Here is an 11621-nt window from a genome sequence, read left to right as displayed (position 1 = left end):
CCAAATGTCTACAGTGAATGCAGAGAAAGAAGAGAATTCTAATAGCACTGTCTGCAAATATGGGCACTTCTTAGGGAAACAGTAAATTTGATGTCAATAGAAGAAAGATGGAAGATGGATATAGAATGGTGGGAATGTGGGATTCAAGGATGAAATAGGGTTGATATATTTCACGATACTTTGAAATGCTGAGACTTTTTGAATCCCTGTACCCTGTGTTGTCTAGTCAGAATGAGCTAAGAAGGAAAAAGCATTTCATGATACATTTCATGATACTTTGAAATGCTGAGACTTTTTGAACCCACACACCCTGTGTTGCCTAGTCAGAATGAGCTAAAAAGGAAAAAGCAAGCAGGAAAGTATCCTAAGACAAACTGTTCCTTTTCCCAGGCAGTGCTCTATTTGGATATTTAGAGTAGCCTTCTGAATGCCTGGAGTTTATCTTTGGCTGCAAGACAAGCATACACTGGGCCTGCAATCGGGAGAGGAGGAGGAGAAAGAATAACAACAAAAAGACCCCTTGCCAGGCGTGTAGAGGCGGAGGTGGGGCAGAGCCAGGCTCCTGACTGGCACTGCAGGGTTCTGAGGCTGGGACAGCTGTGGAGCCCATCACCTCGGGAGGAAGGGTTTGTTCTGCTCCTGATTTCCTGGCTCCCAAACTCCCTGCACATTCTCTCCGGCTGAGTTCATTCTTGGCTAGTCCTCAAAGGCAAGAGAGCCAGGTGCTGGGGTGGAGTCAGGTTAGAGCCTGGAAGTTCATCCACCTTTGTGATGTTAAAGGTAAGGGAGGAAATGTGAGATAGAAAGCTTACTGGACTCTTTTTTTTTTTAAATTTATTTTTTTAATTGGAGGGTAATTGCTTTATAGTGTTGTGTTGGTTTCTGCCATATAACAAGGTGAATTATAATCATAATTCTATATATAGCCTTTCCCTCTAGAGCCTCCCTCCCCCATCCCACCCCATCCCTCTAAGTCATCACAGAGCACCAGGCTGGGCTCCCTGTGTTATACAACACTCTTGATTCCACTCTGAGGATGATCTGTGAAGGCTTTTAAAGGAATCAGGTGGTAGCTTAAGAATGGTTTTTTTGTTTGTTTGTTTTTAAGTTGAGGATTTTTTGCCTCTGTGAAAGCATCACACCCCTATGTGTTGGTGGCTGTTTGTCATCAGCTTCTCTTTGGCTGTATGTAGGAGGAACAAGTGGCTTTTGTTGTCTGCAAAAGATTTACCAAGCTCCTTGGCCACCCTGTTGCATAATGTCTGTGCTCCAGGATTTGTGTGGAGTGGCTGTGAAAGAACAAGCTTGCTCTCTTTAACCTCATTAGTGTAGGGTAGATATGGAATAAAGCCATGTATTGTGCTCTTGTAAAATGTCAAAAGCTAAAGAGCTTCCTGGTATCATTGAAGTTATGACCTATCTGGATAACTCTGTCTCAAGACTCCCAAAGTGTAGCTGATACAGGGTCTTCTCTGGCTCCCAGCCTAACCAAATCTAGTTTTCATCTGCCACCCACTCACAGCAATAAACTCTTCCCAACGTAACAGAATCTATGCTCTCTAAATACTTCAGTTGGCATCTTTATATCTCAACAGAATACAAATCTAAGCACCCAATAGTCCAGGATTATCTTTGAGAGACTGTGCAGGGGTGGGGGGGGATATATTAAGTTTTTTTTTAACTGTTATTTTCAGGGAAACAGAGGTATTGGTTTTATAGTGCTAGCCCAGAGAAGTTAAATTACTTATATAAGATTAATATAAACTATGTTAAAAGCTCCAAGTAGAAAAGAAGTCCTTTGATTGGATTTTAATATATCCAATAAGCATAAATAAGACAAAAGGATAAACATAACAGAGAGATGTATTTGGATCAAACAAAGAATATCTTTTTGATAATAGACCTGTTCCCAAAAAATGGACTGTCTTGGTTTACAGTGGGCTTCCATTAGTCAAGGTGTTCAAGAAAAGGCTATAAAAATATTTGATCATTAACTAGCTCTAAGGTATAAAAACAGCAATGAGCATTTTTACTTTGTTAATTAAGGAGTTCTTAATATGTGATCCCCATACATGAATGTAGGATTACTTTTAGGTACACATTTTTGGAGGAGATTTTTTTCCTCGTTTGTTTTTTTTAATCACAAGCTCTTTTATATGATAAACCAATCAATTAGCTCTCCCTGTAAAGAGTTAACCTCTCTATGTAAAGATTCCAACTAAGTCTAAGTCTCCACCTTAAACGTGATTGTTATGATAAAGTTCAATAGACATTTGAGGATAATTTCTAATATGAAAGATAGAAATCAAAATAAAATAGTAACAATAATGCAGGGAGGAGAGAAAAAAGTAACAACAACAACAAAATAACTCATTTTTATACCCAGAAAACAAAGAAGATACCTTATAAAACAGTGAGCTATGGACTATATGAAAGGAACATGGAAGCAAAAAGGAGCTCTTGGAAATTAAAATTATGATGGCAGACATGAAAAATTCACAAGAAGAATTCGAAGACAAAATTGAGAACATTTTGAGAAAAGATGAGAGGATAAAGAAATGGAAAACAGGAGAAAAAAATGAGAATTAGTCCAGGACATCCAACATTTGAATAAAAGGAAGACCTTGAAAAAATAGAGGATATCATCAAATAAATAACTCAGGGGAAAATTTCTATCCCCAAAGTACAAGAGTTTCTAGGTAGAAAGGGCCTAATAATTATGTCCTTTAATCTATTTTTAACAGGTTAAACGAATACCTATGCCAAGGTATATAAGTATAACATTTCAGAATACTGTTTTTAGGGAGAAGATTCTAAGTTTCCAAAAAGAAAGAAAAAGAGAAAAACAAAACAAAAAGCAAAATCCAAACAGGTCATAAGCAAAAATGAGACAAATAGTTCAGATACAACAGATTGGAAATTAGAACTGGAATTGAACTCTTGAACAGTAAAATTGAGTAAACAGTGAATTAATTTGTTTATTTATTATAAAGGGAAAACTGTTTCAACTCAGAATTTTATACCCACCCAAAGATGGTAGGAATGGCATGGGTGTTGGGGGGACAGTGAGGATGGGACAGGAACAGGAGAACAGCAGCTTTTTCACACATTCAAGATACTGTACAATGGCAAATGTCTAAATAGCATGTATACCAGAACTTCTGGAGCACTGTTCACCAGGGATATTCATGGTAACAGCATCAGTAGCAGGTGTGAAGTTTTCCCACTGCTCACAACACCCTGGAGAAGAGAGAGCATAGTCTGACAGAGCTAAATGTCAGACTCTGGAGAAAGTACTCAGATACTTGGACTTTGGGGTTTTTTAACTGCATACTTAGGGAAGCATCAAAACATTCTCTACGTAATCAGAGGCCAGGATACAGGGTAATGGTACTTGGCCGAAACATATCTCCAGTCTTCTTCTGCCGAGATACTATTTTTAATTGGAGATAGCACCAACCCCACCCCTAGAGTGATCCAAGTGCTGAAATCCAAGCCCTGAGGTTGCAGCCGTGTGAAGAGTCAAGTAGTGGTGGACATTATATCATCAACTTTCATGGTTAGTAAAGCACCAGCCCTTCTCCTGGAATGACTGGGGAACAGAGATCCAAATGATGATGGTTGGCATTAGTTGCCAGAAGCACCAGGCACATCTTGTTTAAACTGAGCTTTGAAGAAGTCAACACTTGCTGGTAGGTCAGTTTGTAGGATATTGGTCTTGAACAAGTTATACTTTTCCTCTCAAATAATTTACTTCACATACACCTTTTCTGAGGCAACTACTGAATGATGCTCCACCATATTGAGAGAGTAAACCAAGAAAGAGGAAGATACACAATCTTAAGAAAAAGGAGAGACAAAGATAATTACCAGGATGACAGTGATGGGAAATCCCCCGGATGATAGAAATTTTCATATCCCACACAGAAGTTCACAGGGGTGAAAAGGAGAACAAGACCATGGATTTGGAGTTGTTGGTTTTACTTCCATTTAAATATATTTCACTGTTGGAGTCACTAGTCATAATTTTTCCTCTTTTAGTTCTTGAGTCACTCATTTGGAACAAAGCAGGAAAAACCAAATTTAAATACAAATCCAGTCATGTGTCAGGAGGTTCCTTCTTTGGTCCCCAAAGTTCTTAGAGCCTGTCCTGACTCCTGGCGCCCTTGGCAACCCCACTCCCTGAGAGGAGCCACGTATGCTTTGTGGTTATCTTTCCAAGGAGATTTGGGGAGAATGACATCAGCAGAAGAGCCAGATTAGATAATGTAAAACATCTGCCTCTCTACCCTTTCAGGTCAGCTCCTTTGTGAAGTAAAGATTTGCAACCTTCTGCATGCACAAAAATAATCTGGGGAAATTGAAATATATATACATATACATGTATATATTTTAATTGAAATATGCATATATATGTGTGTGTGTGTGTGTGTGTGTGTGTATATATATATATATATATATATATATATTTTTTTTTTTTTTCCCTGACTTCAACAGTAAAAGGTCTGATTCACTGGGTCTGTGTTAAAACCCAGTTGTCTGAATTTTTAACATATAGGTGGTTGAATTACAAACCCACCTCAAAGAAAGCCTACTGGAGAGACTGAGCTCTTAGGATCCAGAAGATCCACTAATGATGGAATCTTGTGAGCATACTCCCCTGTCATTAACTCCAGAGACATGGAATCTGTTTTCAGCGAATGTGCTGGCATTTCTTTTAAAGACAATGTGGAGTGGTCCTAGTTTGGGAACGAGCTTGTATGGAAGAAAGCCATCTGACATGTCTTCTGAGGACTATTTTGTATTCTAAGGGGATGCCTCAACAATATGCCATTAGTGTATAAATAATTTAGTGACATAAAAGTGATGAAGCAGAATTACAAGTAGGATTTCCAGGAGAAATAAACTTGCTTTTTGTCCAAGCGTCTAAATAATACTTATTTGGTTTCAAAAAATACTTATTTGGTTTCAACAGAGGGCTCAATTCTCTCAAAATCGTAAAACTCCAAGACCCATTTTTTTCACAAAGCCATCACCACCATCAGTACTGCTACTAATTCCCAGAGTTCCCCCAAAACTCCATTCTCCCTTGGAAAAATCCAAGGTGGTTCAGTGAAAGCACTTGTTTTCAGCTTTATATGTGTGTTTGTCTCTCTAACCAGATTACAGACCTCATAGGAGTAGAAAAATATATTTTTAATCTTTATATCAACTTGATGGGTGATGATTGAGGTGATCTATCACTATTGACTCAGTTAAATTATATACTTTACCCAGTCATTCAGTATACAGCAAATGTAATTCATAGTATTTGAAATATTTTATAATATTTTAAAATTAATACTTTTCTAGTTAATAGTAAAAAAAATGGAAAATTTTTTCCAAGAATATAGTTTCAAAATGAAAATGAATTTTAGAATAACTACTTCCAGAAATTTAACTGGATAATATCTACTCTTTCATTTTAAAAACAATGATATTAATAGTAATGAATCACTTCTCAATTTTTATAATGCCCCTAGAACCCACTTTCTCCACTTTTATTTTTATTTTTTTCCACTTTTAAAAATAAAGTAATTAAAATAATATTATGTTATTGATGATACTATACACCTAAGGTGAAACTGGGAACTGAGACATTAGACAACTGGGAAACTGGGCAATTAGATAATTCATGCTTTCAAAACTTTAACTCCAAATATAGAGATCTTAAGTGGAAGTTGCCCTTGATTTTATTCTTTTAGGCCTCAATTTCCATTTTTCTGCATTGACACACCCAAGAGATCATAATAGAGCATATAATAGTCAATCCTCTATATTTATGCACATCAGCTTGCTGTACACATTACTTCAGAGCCTCCCAGAACTCACTTGCATGGGCTTCAGCTGGTTTCATTCAGGTGCATCTTGACCGTGCCTGCCTCTCCTCCTACCCAGCACATCTCTATCGGGGGTAGACATGAAACTGCTCAGTGCTTACACATGTGCAACCTACAAATGCAGGGTAGTTAGTGCCCCATAGGACAACCTCTGACCATTGTGGGGGTGGGAGCCAAGGCATACATTCTTTTCCTTTGTTTCCCTCAAATGGATGGTTCTGAAATACCATCTGAAACTCAGCGGTTGGCTGTGTGGTCCTGGGGATTCAAGTTACCATTTGCTTCTATTATATGTCCTTGTATTGGCATTCCTTGCTTCCTCCCTCCCTCTCACCCCCCCCCCATATTTATGTGCATAAATACTGAGGATTACATTAGTCAAATATTCTCTCATACATGCTCTATGTTCTGAGGAACTTAAACAATGAAACTAAATTTGAGAGTAGTGGGGAGATAACAGAACTGGGGGGGTTCTAAAGTTTGATTTTTGAGATGCAATCAGTTTTTTTTTTCTTAGGCTGATTTAAAAATATACTTGTATTACTTGGTCATAATTGTTTGATGAAAGAAAAGAAAGCCACTTTGGATTAAAGTTTTGTCCCAGATCATCCACAAAGTGGATAGTTCAAATTCAGATAATCTATGAATGACCATCATCACACTAACACTAATGGAGCTGCTACCTAGAAAAATATACAAGACAGTGATGATAAATATTTATTTATTATTATTTTAAAATTCACTTGGCTGCACTGGGTCTTACTTGTGGCATGTGGGATCTAGTTCCCCAAACAGGGATCAAACCTGGGTCCCCTGCATTGGGAGTGTGGAGTCTTAGCCACTGGACCACCAGGGAAGCCCTACGCATAAGTATTTTAGTATGATCCATTGGATCTCTAATCCAATAAGTGAGTACAGTATTTAGAAAAAACTTCAAAGCCATTAGAACACCAAACAGAATTAGCAAGAACGAATAGCAATATAACACTTGATTGTCTTACAAAGTTTCCCGTACTGTGTAGATCTATATACTGCAATTGGCATGCCTCAGGTTTCTTTTAATTTATGTTAACTGCTTTCCTCTTGTAAATGCCAATATTTGTTCAAGAAACACAGTCATTTGTTCTGTTCAGTCCAGTCGCTCAGTTGTGTCCAACTCTTTGGTGTGCCTGCAGCACACCAGGCTTCCCTGTCTGTCCATCACCAACTCCCGGAGTTCACACAAACCCATGTCCATTGAGTCAGTGATGCCATCCAACCATTTCATCCTCTGTCGTCCCCTTCTCCTCCTACCCTCAATCTTTTCCAGCATTGGGGTCTTTTCAAATGAGTCAGCTCTTTGCATCAGGTGGCCAAAATATTGGAGTTTCAGCTTCAACATCAGTCCTTCCAGTGAACATTCAGGATTGATTTCCTTTAGGAGGACTGGTTGGATCTCCTTGCAGTCCAAGGGACTCTCAAGAGTCTTCTCCAACACCACAGTTCAAAAGCATCAATTCTTCAGCGCTCAGCTTTCTTTATAGTCCAACTCTCACATCCATACATGACTACTGAACAAACCATAGCCTTGATTAGATGGGCCTTTGTTGGCAAAGTAATGTCTCTGCTTTGTAATATGCTGTCTAGGTTGGTCATAACTTTTCTTCCAAGGAGTAAGTGTCTTTTGATTTCATGGCTGTAGTCACCATCTGCAGTGATTTTGGAGCCCCCCAAAAATAAATTCTGCCACTATTTCCACTATTTCTCCATCTATTTTCCATGAAGTGATGGGACCAGATGCCATTACCTTAGTTTTCTGAATGTTGAGCTTTAAGCCAACTTTTGTTCTGTAGATGTCCAAATTCTAGCCACTGTCCTTCAAAATGAAATGAAAGTACAAGAGAAAACTTCTCTCAAGTATTGTCAAAGGGCATTTTTTTCCCCCTTGATAAAGATTCTACACACCTTATTCCTCTGGGGATTAGTAGTCTTACTTAATACAAGAGTAAGTCAATAATGAAATGTGTATTTTCCCATTATTGGGAAATAATGGGAATTTTAACTCAACCTTGATAACTTTACATTTATAAAAATTTTAATCATTTTTCTGCTTATATTTTAAGTGGAGAATGAACATTATTTTCACCAACTATGCAATGAGTTTTGTAACTGTCATCAGAATCTGGTAAGTCTAGACTTATGATGGATTCTAACACATAGGCTTTACAGATGAATAAATGTGGGCTCAGAGATGCCAGGGACTGCATATCAGCATCACTCAGCAGCCCAGCGGCAGTGGGCCCAGAGTCCTAGACTCCTGCTCACCCATTCTGATGACCCTGTGACCATTCTAGTGGCCACTCTACTCTACTCATCCATTGGTTGCAGCCTTACTTGACCAAGGCTGTCAATGCTTCTGAGGTCAGGATGACTCTGTCTTTATTTTGCCCAAGACCTTTCTATAAATTCATTTGTATCATTTTTTTTTTAGATTCCACAAATAAGTGATATTGAATGATACTTGTTTGAATTACTTCACTTAGTATGATCATCTCTAGCTCCATCCATGTTGCTGCAGATGGCATTATTTCATTCTTTTTATGGCAGAGTAATATTCCATTGTGTATATGTATTTATCCATTTATCTACTAATGGATGTTTAGACTGCTTCCGTGTCTTACCTACTATAAATAGTGCTGCTACGAACCTTGGGGTGCATGTATCTTTTCTAATTAGAGTTTTCATCTTTTCTGGATATAGTCCCAGGAGTGGAATTGCTGGGTCATATGGTAACTCTATTTTTAGTTTTTTAAGAAACTACCATATTTTTCTCTATAGTGGCTATACCAATTTGCATTCTCATCAACAGTGTAGGAGGGGTCCCTTTTCTCCACATGCTCTCCAGCATTTGTTATTTGTGGATGTTTTGATGATGGCCATTCTGATCCATGTAAGGTGATATCTCATCGTAGTTTTGATTTCATTCTTAAGATGTTAAGCATGGCTTGTGAGTTCAATTCACAGATATACTGAACTATACTAAAATGTATCTGAAAGTTTGCTGAATTATTGGAAGACTGTTTCTTGCTATGGTCAATACATTGCTCTTTTTGTCATTATTTCAAAGTACTATCCATGAACTCAGTTATTCTACATGCTGACTTTCATCCTTATCAGTTAATATTTCTGAAGATTCACCCAATCGAGAGAGAAAGATAGGAGTATGAACTACCATGAAATATATATAAGTAACATAAATATGATTTAATGAATATAATAAGCTGAACTTAGAGTGTTTCCTGTTTTTATAGGAAAAGATTATAAATTAAAATCTTTGTCAGTAAACATTAGACTTCTTGATAATTGTTGTTTAGTCATTCAGTTGTGTCCAGCTCTTCTGTGACCTCATGGACTGTAGCCTGCCAGGCTCCTCTGTCCATGGGATTTCCCAGGCAAGAATACTGGAATGGGTTGCTGTTTCCTTCTCTAGGGGATCTTCCAGACCCAGAGATGGAATCCACATCTCCTGCATTGGCAGGCAGGTTCTTTACCACTGATCCACTAGGGAAACTCCTTCTTGCTCATTAGTTGAAGTAAATTAACAAAGAAGTCTTTTGGAAGGCAGCTTCAGCTGAGTTCTAGTCTGAAGGCTGTATCAAGGCTGCTATTAGTAGTAGGAGGAGTTTCATTACCCTGCTATCTAAGACCTTGCGTCCTGGAAGAGCTGTGTTTGGGTTCAGCCTTCTGTAGGGAATAAATCTAAGGAGTGTCTGAGGTACTAGAGAGCCTTCCTGTTCAAAGTTTAGCTTCTTCACTGACTGATTGTATGACTTGGGACAAAAATTTTGAAACTTTGTCAAGTCCTAATTTCCTAATTCAGAGATGAACTTTTAGAGAATCAGATGAAATAATGATTGCAAAGCTCTCAGTACGCTGTCTGGCATATAGGAAACACTCCATTACTCCATGAATTCTGCTTCTTATCATCTTCTACAATGCACAAAACGGTTCTTTTTATTCAATGACAGTATCACAATGGCCCATTAGGGGAGGGCTGAACAGCACTTCATTTTGACAAGGTAAGATGAGAGATGAGATGCATCGAAAATAAATACTAAGTAATGTAAGTTCATTTTTTCCCATAGGATTATAAAATAGAAAAAGAGTTCTGCTGAGTGAAGAGAAAATATTTAAAATGATCATGGAGATGTCTTTTTATTTTATAAAGAAAAAACTCAATATCTACTATTTAAAAAAAAATTGGCAAAAGCTATCATCCCTACAATCATCAAAATTAGTGGGGCTATTGATTTATTTAGGGGGCTTCCCAGGTGGCTCAGTGGTAAAGAATCTGCCTGCCAATGCAGGAGATGCAGTTTTGATCCCTGGGTGGGAAAGATCCTCTGGAGAAGAGAATGGCAACCAACTCCAGTATTCCTGCCTAGAAAATTCCATGGACAGAGGAGCTTGGCGGTCTATAGTTCATGGGGTCGCAAAGGAGTCAGATACGACTGAGCGACTGAGCACATTGATTTATTTAACTTGATTTCTTGGTTTGGATTAATTGGTTGGTGAGAGTGTATTGAAAGGAAATTAATCTCTTGATAAGAACAGCGCTAATGTTAATGGATAAACGATTACATACACACTCTTATCCATTAAGGGAAGCTGGAGAAACCTGGGTAGAAGTATATTATTTGAGAGTTGGGAAGAGGCAGCACTTACTTGAAGCCACCCGAAGAATCTAATTACAGCAGAAAGAAGAGAGGGGAAAAGGAAAAGGGAATAAACAATGGCAATGTGTGGGGTGTAGATGGGGGTGTGTGGTCCTGAAGCCTGACCATTTGTCATATGAAATATTGGACTGGGCTGAGGTTGGGTAACTTCGGACACTGGAAAGGCCTGATCCTTACTCTCTGAACCTTGGGGTAATCTTTAGACATTACCATTAATTATTTAGACTCAGAAGACTGCAAAAACATCTTGATTCATTGGCAAAGTGACAAGCATATGGTGTGTTTTGCAAAGCTCTAGGTTTCTGTTGAGAGGAAGCTAACATTAATTTCTTACAAATTCTACAGGGACTTTCCAAGCCAGCCATTGTTAACATAGTTTGACATCAAAGTTGGAGAGCTGGGAGGAGTTTTGAAAAATAAGTTAGGTCCAAATTAGCAGCTTTATTCAGGCTGGCAACAAGGAAGCTTCTGAGACACTATAGATTTCCCACAAAGAGCGACAGAGCATCGGACAGCTTTGCAGCTTGATTGATGGTAGAGGTGGCAGGTCTATTTAGTGGGTCCTACAGGATGGTGCTTAGAATCTGGTGTTTCCTGCAGTGCTTGGCAGTCTGGCAACCCTCAGGCAAGAGTCCCAGTTCAGACTCACCAGACATGTGGTACGATCATGGTCAGGGCTGCCCTCTGGGTGAGTGAGGCAAGCAGCCCACCAATTCACAAGCTGTTGGGGGACATCCCCTAGGGACGGGAGAGAGCTGGGGAGAAAGGAGGTGTGGGTATATATGAAGATGTACAAAGAACCCCTCATGGTTTGCAGATACTCATTATTGTTTGGGCTGCTTCTGACAGGGCTTCCAATTTGAGTTGCAAGGCTTCTCTTGTTCTAAGGATAGATTTGTTCTATCTTCCATCCTGCCATGGACTCTTAATGACCCTATGGGCAAACAGTTCATTTCTCACCCTCTATCTTCTCTGTCGTCTTTGGACCTCCTCAAACCTCCATCAGAAAGGTGTGGTGAAGTTTGAA

General features: G+C 38.7%; 1 long non-coding RNA gene across 1 annotated transcript in view; it reads left to right on the top strand.

Moving 5' to 3' along the window:
* Positions 1-561: 561 nt before the first annotated feature.
* The window catches only part of LOC122674212, a 222411-nt gene continuing 211351 nt past the window's right edge, over positions 562-11621 (top strand). Inside the window, exon 1 of the long non-coding RNA XR_006334929.1 lies at positions 562-780. This is a non-coding gene — a long non-coding RNA (uncharacterized LOC122674212). The remainder of the gene's footprint in view (positions 781-11621) is intronic.

Source organism: Cervus elaphus, chromosome 18 (assembly GCF_910594005.1).
Source record: "Cervus elaphus chromosome 18, mCerEla1.1, whole genome shotgun sequence".
In the NCBI taxonomy this organism is placed as follows: Eukaryota; Metazoa; Chordata; class Mammalia; order Artiodactyla; family Cervidae; genus Cervus; species Cervus elaphus.
Note: the sequence above shows the minus strand (reverse complement) of the source record. Positions and strands in the feature narration are given on the sequence as shown.